At 43.6% G+C, this 12,571-nt stretch overlaps 1 protein-coding gene across 1 annotated transcript in view; it reads left to right on the plus strand.

The window, feature by feature from the left end:
* Positions 1-12,571, plus strand: part of LOC108260866 (inactive phospholipase D5) — a 34,140-nt gene that overhangs the window by 2,063 nt on the left and 19,506 nt on the right. The gene's annotated exons all lie outside the window — the stretch shown is intronic.

Below are 12,571 nucleotides of genomic sequence, written 5' to 3' on the forward strand. Positions count from 1 at the left end.
GTGTGGTCAAATATATTTCTAAAATACATTTTAAATATGATCAATACTTTTTATCTTTACGTTTTAGGATATTATTATTATTATTTTTTTTTTAATTAAATAATTTTCTTGTCATGTATGAAAATTGACCATTTTAAAAAATATGAATAATTCTTATACATTATAAAAGTCATTCTTTTTGAAATAAAAAATAATTTTTCAGTGCATTTTTTTTAATGATTTTGTAAGAAATAGACGAATTTTATTTTGAAAAAATACGTGTAAATTGATGATTTTAAAACGCTTTCTTGCAAAGTCTGAAAACCGCTGAATTTCTGTTCAAATTTTTTTTCAAAAATTCATTTTTTTTCCGTTATATATTTTTAAAAATCTTTATAAATACCTATTTATATTGTATGAAAATGTCCAAACTTTTCAACACAGCCAATTTATTTTAAACGTATTCTTCATAAAGTCTTTTTGCAATGTGGGAAAAATGTCTTAATATATTTTTTTCATTTTATTTAATTTATATTTATTTAAAAAATATATTTTAAATGTATTCTTTACAGATATTTACTTCGCCGGGTATAAATTAATTTATAAAAAAATTAATAAACTGCAAATTTAGCCTTTGCAAAAGTTTTTATTTTATTTGATAAAAACCCATTTTAAATGTATTAAATAACGCTTGTATAAAAAGTTTTAAGTGAGAAGATAAACTTGTCAGTATTTTAATTTATCAGTATTTTTTTATTTGTAATATCATTAATATCTTATTTATGTAACATTTTATTTCACTATGACTAGCTACTAATTTCTTCCTATCTTCTCTCGCACGCTCCCCGTGCACCCTGTCATGCTAGTTAACTTATTTACTAGCAAGCTAATACTAATTAGCTAGAATTAGCAAACCTTTTTTTTTTTTTTTTCCTGATAATTGAAATATTTTTTGATTCGTTTTACTCTGGTACTTGAATAGAACGTCTGATACCACATGATACCACATGATACCACATGATACCACATGATACCACACGATACCACATGACCTCTGTGCAAGGAATACAGTTAATCATGTCGCTAATTTTGATTAGCATGATTTGCACTCGGATTGGACAGTGATTTAAGACGCCATGTGCTGGACATGTGACGTTTCAGTCATACAGTGTCGTTAGTCAGCATAGTCGTGTAGCCTGAACTCTGTTATTTAAGGAGTCTCTTACGTTTCCGTTCCTCCGTGGCTGCTTCTGCTGCACGCAGGATGTCGTCAGGATGGATGTCCCACTTAGCGAAAGGAAAACGTGCAAAGTCCAGCATTCCTGTCCGATTCCTGTGAATCGGGGCGGGGGGGAAGTAACACGGCACAGACGCGTTAACAGCCAGGGCACACGAGCATGATGGGAAAAATGGACAGATTGCCGATGTCCTGACTGCACAGTGTCATGAGTAGAAGGGACAGGAATTCCATCAATCTCTCTCTCTCTCTCTCTCTCTCTCTCTCTCTCTCTCTCTCTCTCTCTCTCTCTCTCTCTCTCTCTCTCTCTCTCTGCTGGTTTATTTATGAACATGGACGTATGGGAAGCATAACGAATCCCTCAGCAGGACCTGTACAGCGACGCCGTTTGCAGGATTGTGCTGCTATTTCTCAGCTATAAGCCTAAAGTTCCTAAAGAGGAAGACCAGCTCTCGCGTCGCGTGGACGCTGCACTCGGCGTCCCGTATCGAGCTAGCGATGAGGTTTCTGACACGGTCGCGTATCGGAAAGGACACGATGAAACCGCAGTCTGCAAATGACCGCAGAGCTGACATGTTCGCGGTGGTGTGTCGTGTAAAGCATAACGTTATGAGCGACGCCTCACGCTTTTTATCCGTTCGTAGTTACACGCGGCGTTACTGTGACGTTCCTACACCGGCGTCGCTTTATTTCTCTCTCTTGAAGTTAACGAGACGGGGGAAAAAAAAAAAACCCTGATCGTCATGTTACGAGGAAATCGCCAGAAAGAGCGTCAACTCGTCTGAACTTACAGCTTTATAAATGCCGCGTAAACGTCTCCTAACAGAAAGAGATGTGTGTATATATATATATATATATATATATATATATATATATATATATATATATATATATATATATATGTATGTGTGTGTGTATATATATATATATATATATATATATATATATATATATATGTATATATGTATATGTGTGTGTATATATATATATATATATATATGTGTGTGTGTGTGTATATATGTGTGTGTGTGTGTATATATGTGTGTGTGTGTGTGTATATATGTATATGTGTGTGTGTATATATATATATGTGTGTGTGTATATATATATATATATATATATATATATATATATATATATGTATATGTATATGTATATGTATATGTATATATATATATATATATATATATATATATATATATAGAGAGAGAGAGAGAGAGAGGTGCAGTGGGATTTATCCCTCACTTCATCTGTACATAAAGAAAGCAATGCAGCGGCGCTTTAATCCTTTTCCTGTATCCAGCTTTCTCACCTGCTCATCTGTACGCTGTGTAACTTTCAGAGGAAGTCATTGTGTCTTTAATAAATTGATTTTATTTACACTTAGCTCTGCCTACAAATAAACTTTTTAACTTTATTAGGAAAGCTTTAAATGGAAAAACAACTTTGATTTGTGTGAGGAGTCCGTCCGACCGAGTTTTGCTGCGTTCAGGACGACTTTAAATGCACAAGCGATCATCTGGGTGTAGTTTGTGAGTCGCGGTCTGAAACGATGGCTTGACGGACCACGTCTGAGCACCGGGACCGAGTGAGCTGAACTGTAGTGTCACGACGCTTCAGCTCGAAGCCGTGAACATCGAGTCATCTTTCAGCAGCGTCAGCTCTTCCCGTCACACCACGGTCGCCCGCCGCCGGGCCCCAGGTGCATGCTGGGACGGCTGCTCGTCAGCGTCGCTGAGTGGCGGAGCTGATCTCCTGCCGGTGTCGTTCTGCCGACGGAGCCGTCGTCTCGTTTATCACCGACGCATCAGATCCAGCCTTAAACAGACAGCGTGATCACGAAATCAAAGGGGGCGACCGCAGACTCTGGTTAATGAACACGTTAATGGGCCGTGAACACGCGCGTCATCAGTCCTCCGAGCACGTCCGTGCTTCATTAATCATGCATCCGTGTCAAATCCGTCACGGTCCATATTCATCACGATCACGTTCGTTCACGCCAGCTTCAGACCGTCGGATTTACCCGAGCCTGTCCGACACGCCGACCCGTAACACGTGCCGTCATCCGTGCTCGGAAGATCCTGTGCCACTTCACGTCGAACCATAAATCCACCGCGGATGAATTTCTACCAAATATCGTTTCAGCTGCGTTCAATTAACATCAGTATGAGGTTTCATGTGTCATCTGGTGTCAGATTGTAAAACGCAGAATAATCTGGAGATTTGTGCGGGACCGAACACGAAGCGAGCCCGAACACGAAGCGAGCCCGAACACGAAGCGAGCCCGGGGACGATTTCTTTCTCGCGCAGACTGTAGATTCAGGCAGCCTGACGGTCATGGTCACGTGATTGATTACACACAGTGACACGCCCCTCTAGATTTGATCTACCCCCCCGTACATATTTCACACGCATTTACACCAAGCACTGTTCAGTTCACGTGCGTCGAACGTGAGTACAGCTACAGTTGGGATCAAAATGATCCCCCCCCCCCCCCCCCCTTGCAAATCGGGTTTATCATCAAAATGTTCAGACTTCCGGCCGTTTGCGTTGAACGAATCAAAGAAGAAGAATTAAAATAGTTCGACACGACGGATACTCTTGAAACCACTCGGAGCGTTCCCTCAGGATCTGAGGTTCTGGGTCTGGGAAAGGATACGAGGGTTTGCTCCCAGCGGACGGAGCGGGTTATCGGTCACCCTGGCTCTTCTGTCACTCTAATGGAAGTCTGAATGTCTTATCGATCACTACGGGGCCAGCCTGTAATCAATAACACACTTCTGGGACTGACGCAGGCTCTTCCCTTTCTGCAGGACTCGGGTACAACTCCAACGAAGCCTTGAGAATCAGAATTGCTGTTTGTTTCAGGTCTGTGATTTAGTGTAACGGGCGTCGTTAAATTGTCTCTAGAATATATACGCCTCGCCCCCGGGGGCGTGTCTCGCCCTACAGGAGCGGCTCGGTAGCTCAGTAGGCGGTGAGTGTATATACGAGCTCGGGCGCCGGTGAGGTCCCCGGTTCACTACACACTGGGACACTGAATTGATAACGCAAACTTTCGGTCACATGACCACGTACTCGCGTTGTAAAACCTCACCAAAAATGAGAATATTTCAAGTATTATACGTCGTATAAGTTTGTTCGCGTCCTCGCACCGTTTCTGTCAGGAGCGTACGCTGGCTAGGGGAGTTTCTAAAATCATTAAGCACTTAAAAGTCGTTAGATGCGAACAAACCGTATACGGAGCGTCAAACAAGCCGCTTACATCTGTAGACGAAGTTGTCTCGGAGTTTTTCCGCCATTTTATTCGATTTTTTTTTTTAAGCGGAGAGGCTTCGGAAAGCGCGACGTCATTTCCGGTAAGGGAACATGACGAGCATCGATGCTCCCTGGATTTTGCGGTGCATTGTGGGATTTTTTTTAGGGAGCGAACGTTCCGGTGAACCGGAAGGATTCCGTGACCGAGACAGCCCTCGAAATGGCCGACGCCCCGATCGGCGCCCTGACCGCTGAACTAGTACGACAGAAAATAAAATCGGAACATGTTATTGGAAAACGCCGGTGTAGTAACAGCCACTTCCTGTCCACTTCATCGCGCCGTTCCGTTGTTGATTAATTTCCTATAAACACATGACGCGGAGTTCTTGTTTTTCACTTACTTAGGATAATAGTGTCACTTATAGCGCCGAAAACGTCCGTTTGTCACCCGACGTTTGTGTAAATACTCACTAAGTGATCACTAGGCGTCAGAAAAGCGGCTCTAGGAACAGCAGCAGGTCAGGGGTTTTGTTGTGGATTTGTGGAAGAAAGTTAAATCAGAGGAGTAATTTAAAATCCCGTAATCTTCCATCGAGCGTCCTTCATCCTTCATCCCAGCTGGAATTTCTTCTCGGAACATGTTCTAAGGAGTACCTCTGCTGCAATGACTCAAGCGTTCGGCATCTCTCATCAGCACTTTAGCACATTAGAGTCATCTCTGACCTCACCAGCAGGGATGATTGGATTTCACATGTAACATGTTGTTTAGTTATTAATCTTCACCCCCCCCCCCCCCCCCCCCACCCACCCCGCTGGCCCTCTCCGGCTGAAAAAGCACGACGCCCTGGATGATGGACGAATGATAAATGGCTCCTGCGGACACTCGGGGCGCTATTTAGCTCCGGCGTGTGGAGGGGGTCGGGGTTCGGAATTGAATAATGTTTCGGATGACGGTGAGCCGGAGCTGAGCGGAGGTTAAATCGGGGATGATGTTACAGAGGTATCGCAATACTAAAACCATTTATCAGGTGGCTTAGTGGTTCGCCCGTTTGCATTGGCACCTCAAGGGTTATGGGATCGAATCCCACCTCCTCCATGTCTGCGTGGAGCTCCTTGTACTTCAGGGTTTCCTCCCCAGTCTAAAAGACGTGCGTTGTAGGCGTGTCCGATCGGCATTCCCAAATTGTCCATAGTGTGCGTGATGGGTTGGCATCCCGTCCAGGGTGTCCCCCACCTCGTGCCCCGAGTCCCCCGCGTTAGGTTCCAGGCTCCCCGTGACCCTGTGTAGGATAAGCGCTTTGGAAAATGTCCATCATACAGCTCCAGCGTCCCGGAGCGCGGCTTCCTGTCCGTGTGGAATTTCTGCACATGTTCCTGAGTTTCCTACTGGTTTACCTCTCACCTCCCAAAAACATGCCAGTAAGTAGTGATTGAGTATGTGTGTGTGTGTGTGTGTGTGTGTGTGTGTGTGTGTCCTGCTCACACCCAGTGTTCCTGGGATGGATTCCAGATCCACTGCAATCCTGATCCAGGTTAAAGCGCTCACCGAAACAGAACGAACGACTGTACGTTATATTCCGAAACGTCACATCCAGCTACGCTCGCATCAGCACAGCTGTGCTCCTGTTCTTCAGCCCACGCTGATAGAAACCGGATGAGAGCGGGCGCTAATGGACTCCATCAGGGAGGTTATAGCACAAAAAAAAAAAATGGAGTGACTTGCCTTTTAAAAGCAGGTTTTAATGGCGTCTGGAAATCAGGGTAGATTTGTGTGAGCATTTTTAATTGTTACTGGGGTTACGTTACTGGGGGCGGGTGGGGACGCCCATGTCTATTAGAGTTCATAAGGATTTTTGAGCAACGACGGCTAAGAGAAACCGAGCTGTGCTGACCGAACACGAGTTTCCCTCTCTGCTTCCGGGTGCGGTTCTACTTCAGGAGAAAACCCCCCAAACAAAGGCTCGCCGACATGTTCCTACTGTGTGTTGAATTTGAATTATAGTCACGCTGGATAATGGCAGCGCTCCTTCGATGAGTTCAGAGCTATTTGCTTAAATAATAATGAATCATTAAATCCATTTGTATGAATATCAAACACCCGAGGCCCGTATCGAACAACAGTACAAAGGCTTCCTCTAAGATTAATGCATGAAGCAATTCTTCTCTTGTGTGGTTTTTTTTTTAAAGAAGTGGCAACAAAGACTGTCAATCACTCCGTTGCTCAGAGACACTGCATTTCTACGTCCCTGTAGCTTCTAGTACCCTTCAAGTCATTAAATAAAGAGCCAGAAAAACACATCAAATCCAGAAGGAAGATTCGTTCCTTCATTAAATATCGACATTTATCAAGCACTTAACCAAAAAAAACCAAACCTACTCGTATTCTGTGTATTAATGGACTAGCGCGTGTCTTATTTTGTTGGTATCTTTATCTACACCATTGCGGCCATTACTACCTTATCAGCTGTGCCTCATTAACGAGTCTCGCTGGAGGACTATATAAACAAGTCACAAACGCACTCGCATCCTTTACTGGCATCGTACTACTTACTTCCAGCTCTTGTCTAAACTACATGCCATGCATGTTTGACTAGGACTCTGTCTTGAGCTTGGGAGCGATCCAGACAGCCAATCCCTGGTCCTGGTGAAAAACGGTGGAACAATGGTGTGGCCACATCAGGTATTCGTAGGTATCAGGAGGTACTTGTCAGGATGCTTCCTGTTTCAAGATTGGTGATGGATTGTTATGGTTATTGAGATATTAAAAACCAGACCTTATGCTGCCTTGCGCTGAGAACATCGCCGTGGGTCCAGAAAGAGAGTACCGTTAGAGGACAATAATTAAAAAAAAAAAAAAAACGAGTGTAGGTTTGGAATTGCGCAATCGATCCACAACCTGGACGGGATTCTTTTATGTTTATATTTATCTCATTCGCCTGACACGTTTACCGAAAGTGACCGTCTATCGAGTATACGGTTCACCTGAGCAGCTAAGGGTTAAGGGTTTCGCTCAAACGGGCAGCTTGGTGTTTCTGAGGTTTAAACCCACGACCTTCCATGACCCAGTAACCCAATACCTCAACCACTAAGCTTCCTCTACTTTCACTGTGAAAGCGAAGCTCCGCCTCCAGACAAGCCCGGATTCAGTCCTGGGTGTGGAATCGCCCTTGGGATGTTCGCTCTTCCAAAGTAGAAAACAAAGTGCTGTTTGTATAAGTGCTATAAAGTTAATATAGTGATTTCTTTTATAACAGTTCATGAATTATGGATCAGGCGTATTGATAAACTCCACTACAATCTCTTCATGTCCTGGGGAAAATCCATAAAAATGTCTGCTTAAGAAACATATATATATATATTTTTTTTTTCATTTCTAGTTTCCAGACCAATGTTCTATGCATGAGCAAGTAAAATATGTACATGTATAATATAATCCATATGGCTCCTATTCCCACCAGACTGTGGAAAACCAATCCCCACACACAGACTGCATCGATTACACCGTACCCCCCTAAAGGAAAAGCTCTCACCCTGGAAATATCTCCCAGGATGCAGATTTAGCAAAAACACGGCGATATTTTATTACCGCGTTTAGTCTGAGGCTAGATACGGCGGGGATTTCATCTGCCTTCTCTCGTCTCGAGGAGAAAATGCTGCAGATCTCAGTAGAATCGCACGATCGCTAAAGTGAGCATGCTATAAATAAGGAATAAAACACTTCAAGAAACGCCGTTTTTGTACTCTTACAGGAAACTAATCGGCGACGGAATGGTCTGACGAAGTAGAGTTACTGTCACCATTCTGAAGTTGGTTATTTCTCTGTAACATCACATCCGGAAGCGTTTTAATCCTCCTACAGCACAGTAATTTGCCAATTCGTTTGAAGTTTTTCGTTAATTAAGGTATGATGTTCTACATCTTATCCATTTACAGGTATGTATAACATTCTGGAACGTATACGAGAGACGTTAGTTATCATCAGTCTGTCTCTTTTATAGATTACAATGAGAGTTGGTTAAAAGGACAGCCTTAGCTGCAGAAACTGGCATCTTAGTTAGCTGCAGAACTGGCAGGTTAGTTAGCTGCATAAACTAGCAGGTTAGTTAGCTGCAGAAACTAGCGGGTTAGTTAGCTGCAGGAACTAGCAGGTTAGTTAGCTGCAGGAACTAGCATCTTAGTTAGCTGCAGAAACTAGCAGGTTAGTTAGCTGCAGTTAGTTAGCTGCAGAAACTAGCGGGTTAGTTAGCTGCAGAAACTAGCGGGTTAGTTAGCTGCAGTTAGTTAGCTGCAGAAACTAGCAGGTTAGTTAGCTGCAGAAACTGGCATCTTAGTTAGCTGCAGAAACTAGCGGGTTAGTTAGCTGCAGTTAGTTAGCTGCAGAAACTAGCAGGTTAGTTAGCTGCAGAAACTGGCATCTTAGTTAGCTGCAGAAACTAGCGGGTTAGTTAGCTGCAGAAACTAGCGGGTTAGTTAGCTGCAGAAACTAGCGGATTAGTTAGCTGCAGAAACTAGCGGGTTAGTTAGCTGCAGAAACTAGCGGGTTCGTTAGCTGCAGAAACTAGCAGGTTAGTTAGCTGCAGAAACTAGCATCTTAATTAGCTGCAGAAACTAGCAGGTTAGTTAGCTGCAGAAACTGGCATCTTAATTAGCTGCAGAAACTAGCAGGTTAGTTAGCTGCAGAAACTAGCAGGTTAGTTAGCTGCAGAAACTAGCATCTTAATTAGCTGCAGAAACTACCAGGTTAGTTAGCTGCAGAAACTGGCATCTTGGTTAGCTGCAGAAACTAGCAGGTTAGTTAGTTGCAGAAACTAGCATCTTAGTTAGCTGCAGAAACTAGCAGGTTAGTTAGCTGCAGAAACTAGCATCTTAGTTAGCTGCAGAAACTAGCATCTTAGTTAGCTGCAGAAACTAGCAGGTTAGTTAGCTGCAGAAACTAGCATCTTAATTAGCTGCAGAAACTAGCAGGTTAGCTAACTTAGCTAATTTTAGAGCTGCACAAATTTCTGGTTATTTTTAAAGGTTTTTTATTTTAAGTTTGGCTGCTGCTAAGTAAAAAGTGAAATACCAGCAACAAAATCATGCTAGCTTTGCTAGCACTTACGTGACTAGCTGGCTAGTCGTTGTGGATTGCAGGTGGATGGGTGTGTTTTTATGTTGCATATTCATGTACTTTCGTAAATCCTGCTGTGTTTTTTTATTTTATTTATTTATTTATTTTAAACGAGGCTAAAGATGTAGAGGTGTTGCTAGGTCCTTTCTTTTTCCACAGAAGTTATTGGTGAAAATTTGCACATGCGTGCGTACTTCTAACTTTCAAATGTGGCACAGTGATGTTTCCTTAGGGTATCTTTTGGTATCCTAATGAGAAAATCAATCGGTTCAGAGAATCTTGTGCTCAGTGTGGTGGTGGTGGTATTAAATTTTGGCTTGGTTTCATTTCTGAGCGCGGCGTCTTGGCGTCTCCCTCGTTACTGTACGATTGCTTTTCTCCTCCACACGAGACAGCTGTTGTGTAATACGCTGAAATCCGCGGTAATTACGGACACCGGGGACCTTTACTTTTGTTTCTCCGAAGCATTGAGACACCTACACTAATCTCGGCGTTTTCCCGCTAACACCGAGCTCCTTTTAGATAATTCGTTTAAGACGGGAAAGCTTTCGTTCCTCCCCCCCAGGTGCCATGCTGATTATTTCATTTTAGCATGTGATTCACCGGCAGCGTGGCGATGAAGCAGGCGTAAAGTGAGTCACGTATCCCACGAACATCTGTGTGCTACAGTGAGCAACGTTCACTCCAGCACCTTCTGCATCCTGACGTTTATTTTTAGAAAGATTAAACCTCCTGGGAGCCAGACCTTTGGAGGTGATCCTAGATTATACATAAATCCGCAGGGAGAAGTCGTGGAGCGCCGAGGTCGAAGGTACCGTATAGCGGGGTCTTGTAAAATGAGCTCCGGTCTTCACACCTGTGACGGATGAGCTCACATAAACGTGAAGGTCCTGCGGTGGAAGGTTAATCGGGGGAAATTTGTATTCTCTCTTGAAGCTAGAGCTCAGGTGCAGGTTTATAAGCCATCTGGAGCACAACAACACAGCACGCGGCATCTGTTTCCTTTCTAGTCGCTTTACTGTAATATGATGTGTGGTTGAACAGCCTCCCCAGGCCCCGGCGCTCCTTCTGGACTAATGTCTCCTCTCTGTAGAGCGATCTTTAATTCCTAATTATGTGCCTTGCCTGATGCCAGGAAATTACAGAATTAAAGTCGAGTTAAAGAACATTACCAGCGTTCAATTTACGTCATTTTCGGCAGCAGTTAACTCGTAAAGTCGGATCTGTCGGCTCTTGATGTATTATGCAGTGACTGATGTTTGGCTGCGTCGCATTTATTCTCTCCTTAAAACGACGAACGATTGGCTTTATAAACGATCAGGAAGTACAACAGGGCGCACGGTGGCTTAGTGGTTCATCTCACACCTCCAGGGTCGGGGGTTCGATTCTCACCGTGGCCCTGTGTGTGCGGAGTGTGCGTGTTCTCCCCGTGCTGCGGGGGTTTCCTCCGGGTACTCCGGTTTCCTCCCCCAGACCAAAGACACGCACGGTAGACTGACTGGCGTGTCTAAAGTGTCCGTAGTGTATGAACGGGTGTGTGAGTGTGTATGTGAGTGTGCCCTGTGATGGACTGACACCCCGTCCAGGGTGTACCCCGCCTCGTGCCCCATGCTCCCTGGGATAGATTCCAGGTTCCCCGTGACCCTGAAGAGGATAAGCGCTATAGAAGATAGATGTATGGATGGATGGAGAAAGTACAATAATATGCTAATTAAACTAAATTGAGACTATTTTATCGTCTGAAGCGGTTCTTTGTTCAGCCCCTGCGTCTGGGAACGGAAAGTCCGATACGTATGTTCATCATTTTTACACGTGGAAAAGTTCCACGTGTCGATTTTCTAAGCTCCACGTTCAGATTAGTATTAAAATCACCCGTGTGTGTAGTGTGTAAATGGTGTCTGGCTCAGCGGTGTATGCTCATTTTAAAAATATGTCATTTCTTTTTATATAAAATGTCTCGTTTTGGCTTATCAACCCCGAAACCTCCGGGTTTTATTAGTCGGCTCGGTAATTATTACGTATCATTCGGAGTTTCCCTCAGTTGTCCGCTACGTTAGCGCAAAACCATACAAGCAAACATCAGACACTAGATGTCTTGTCTGATTGAATATATTAGCAGAAGGCGATTATGATGTGTATTTTATTTTTGTCTTTGCTTTAAGTGGCAGCTCCAGCTGTGTTTATCAAATCGATTCGATGCAGACGCGTGTGTGTGTGTGTGTGTGTGTGTGCGTGTGTGTGTGCGTGCGCAGAGGTGAGTCTGCTGTTCCTGTGCAATAATTACTCATCACCGCGATGGCCTCTGCTACACTTTGGGCTCTGCAGGCTGTGGGGATTAGGCCGAGTCTGGAAGTTTGGCGGTATCGATTCTGGCTCGGTGCTGTAATCAGCCAGCGCTGGCAGCAGCTCAGCTTAGAGCGGCTCTATCTCCTGGGCACGATTGTTCAGAGTAAACAATAAGCTGTTCTCTCCACATTCTGTAACTTACACAGCCACCAGAGCTTCTCGTAAATATATTTCAACACGTAAATATACGGTGAAGTGTTCTGTAAGGAGAAGTTTATTTAACGTCTGTGGAAGGAGTCTCCAGTGTCAGCGTTTTGGAACAGCTGGAGGTAAAGCTGTTTGTTTCTGGTTTGTTTGTTTTTTTGTGTGTGTCTTATTAACGTAAAGAGAGAGACAAAAGAGAGAGACGCGAGGGAACGACCGTTTACAGCTGCTGTAGAGTAAGTGAGAACCGGAAACTAACTGCTTTACGTTATCGATGTATTTTCCGCGTAAAACAGAGGTCAAGTTTATATTATTTATGTTACGTTGTGTTATTTATGTGTTGTTCCATTACTTACGTTCTTCGTGTATTTTCCATGTGAAAAAGAGCTAAAGTCGACATTATTTACGTTCCGTTATTTTCGGGTTTGTACGCCATTTACGTTTACGTTATTTACGTTTACGTTACATTATTTGTTACGTTACGTTTACGTCACGTC

Source organism: Ictalurus punctatus, chromosome 29 (genome assembly GCF_001660625.3).
Source record: "Ictalurus punctatus breed USDA103 chromosome 29, Coco_2.0, whole genome shotgun sequence".
Lineage (NCBI taxonomy): Eukaryota > Metazoa > Chordata > Actinopteri > Siluriformes > Ictaluridae > Ictalurus > Ictalurus punctatus.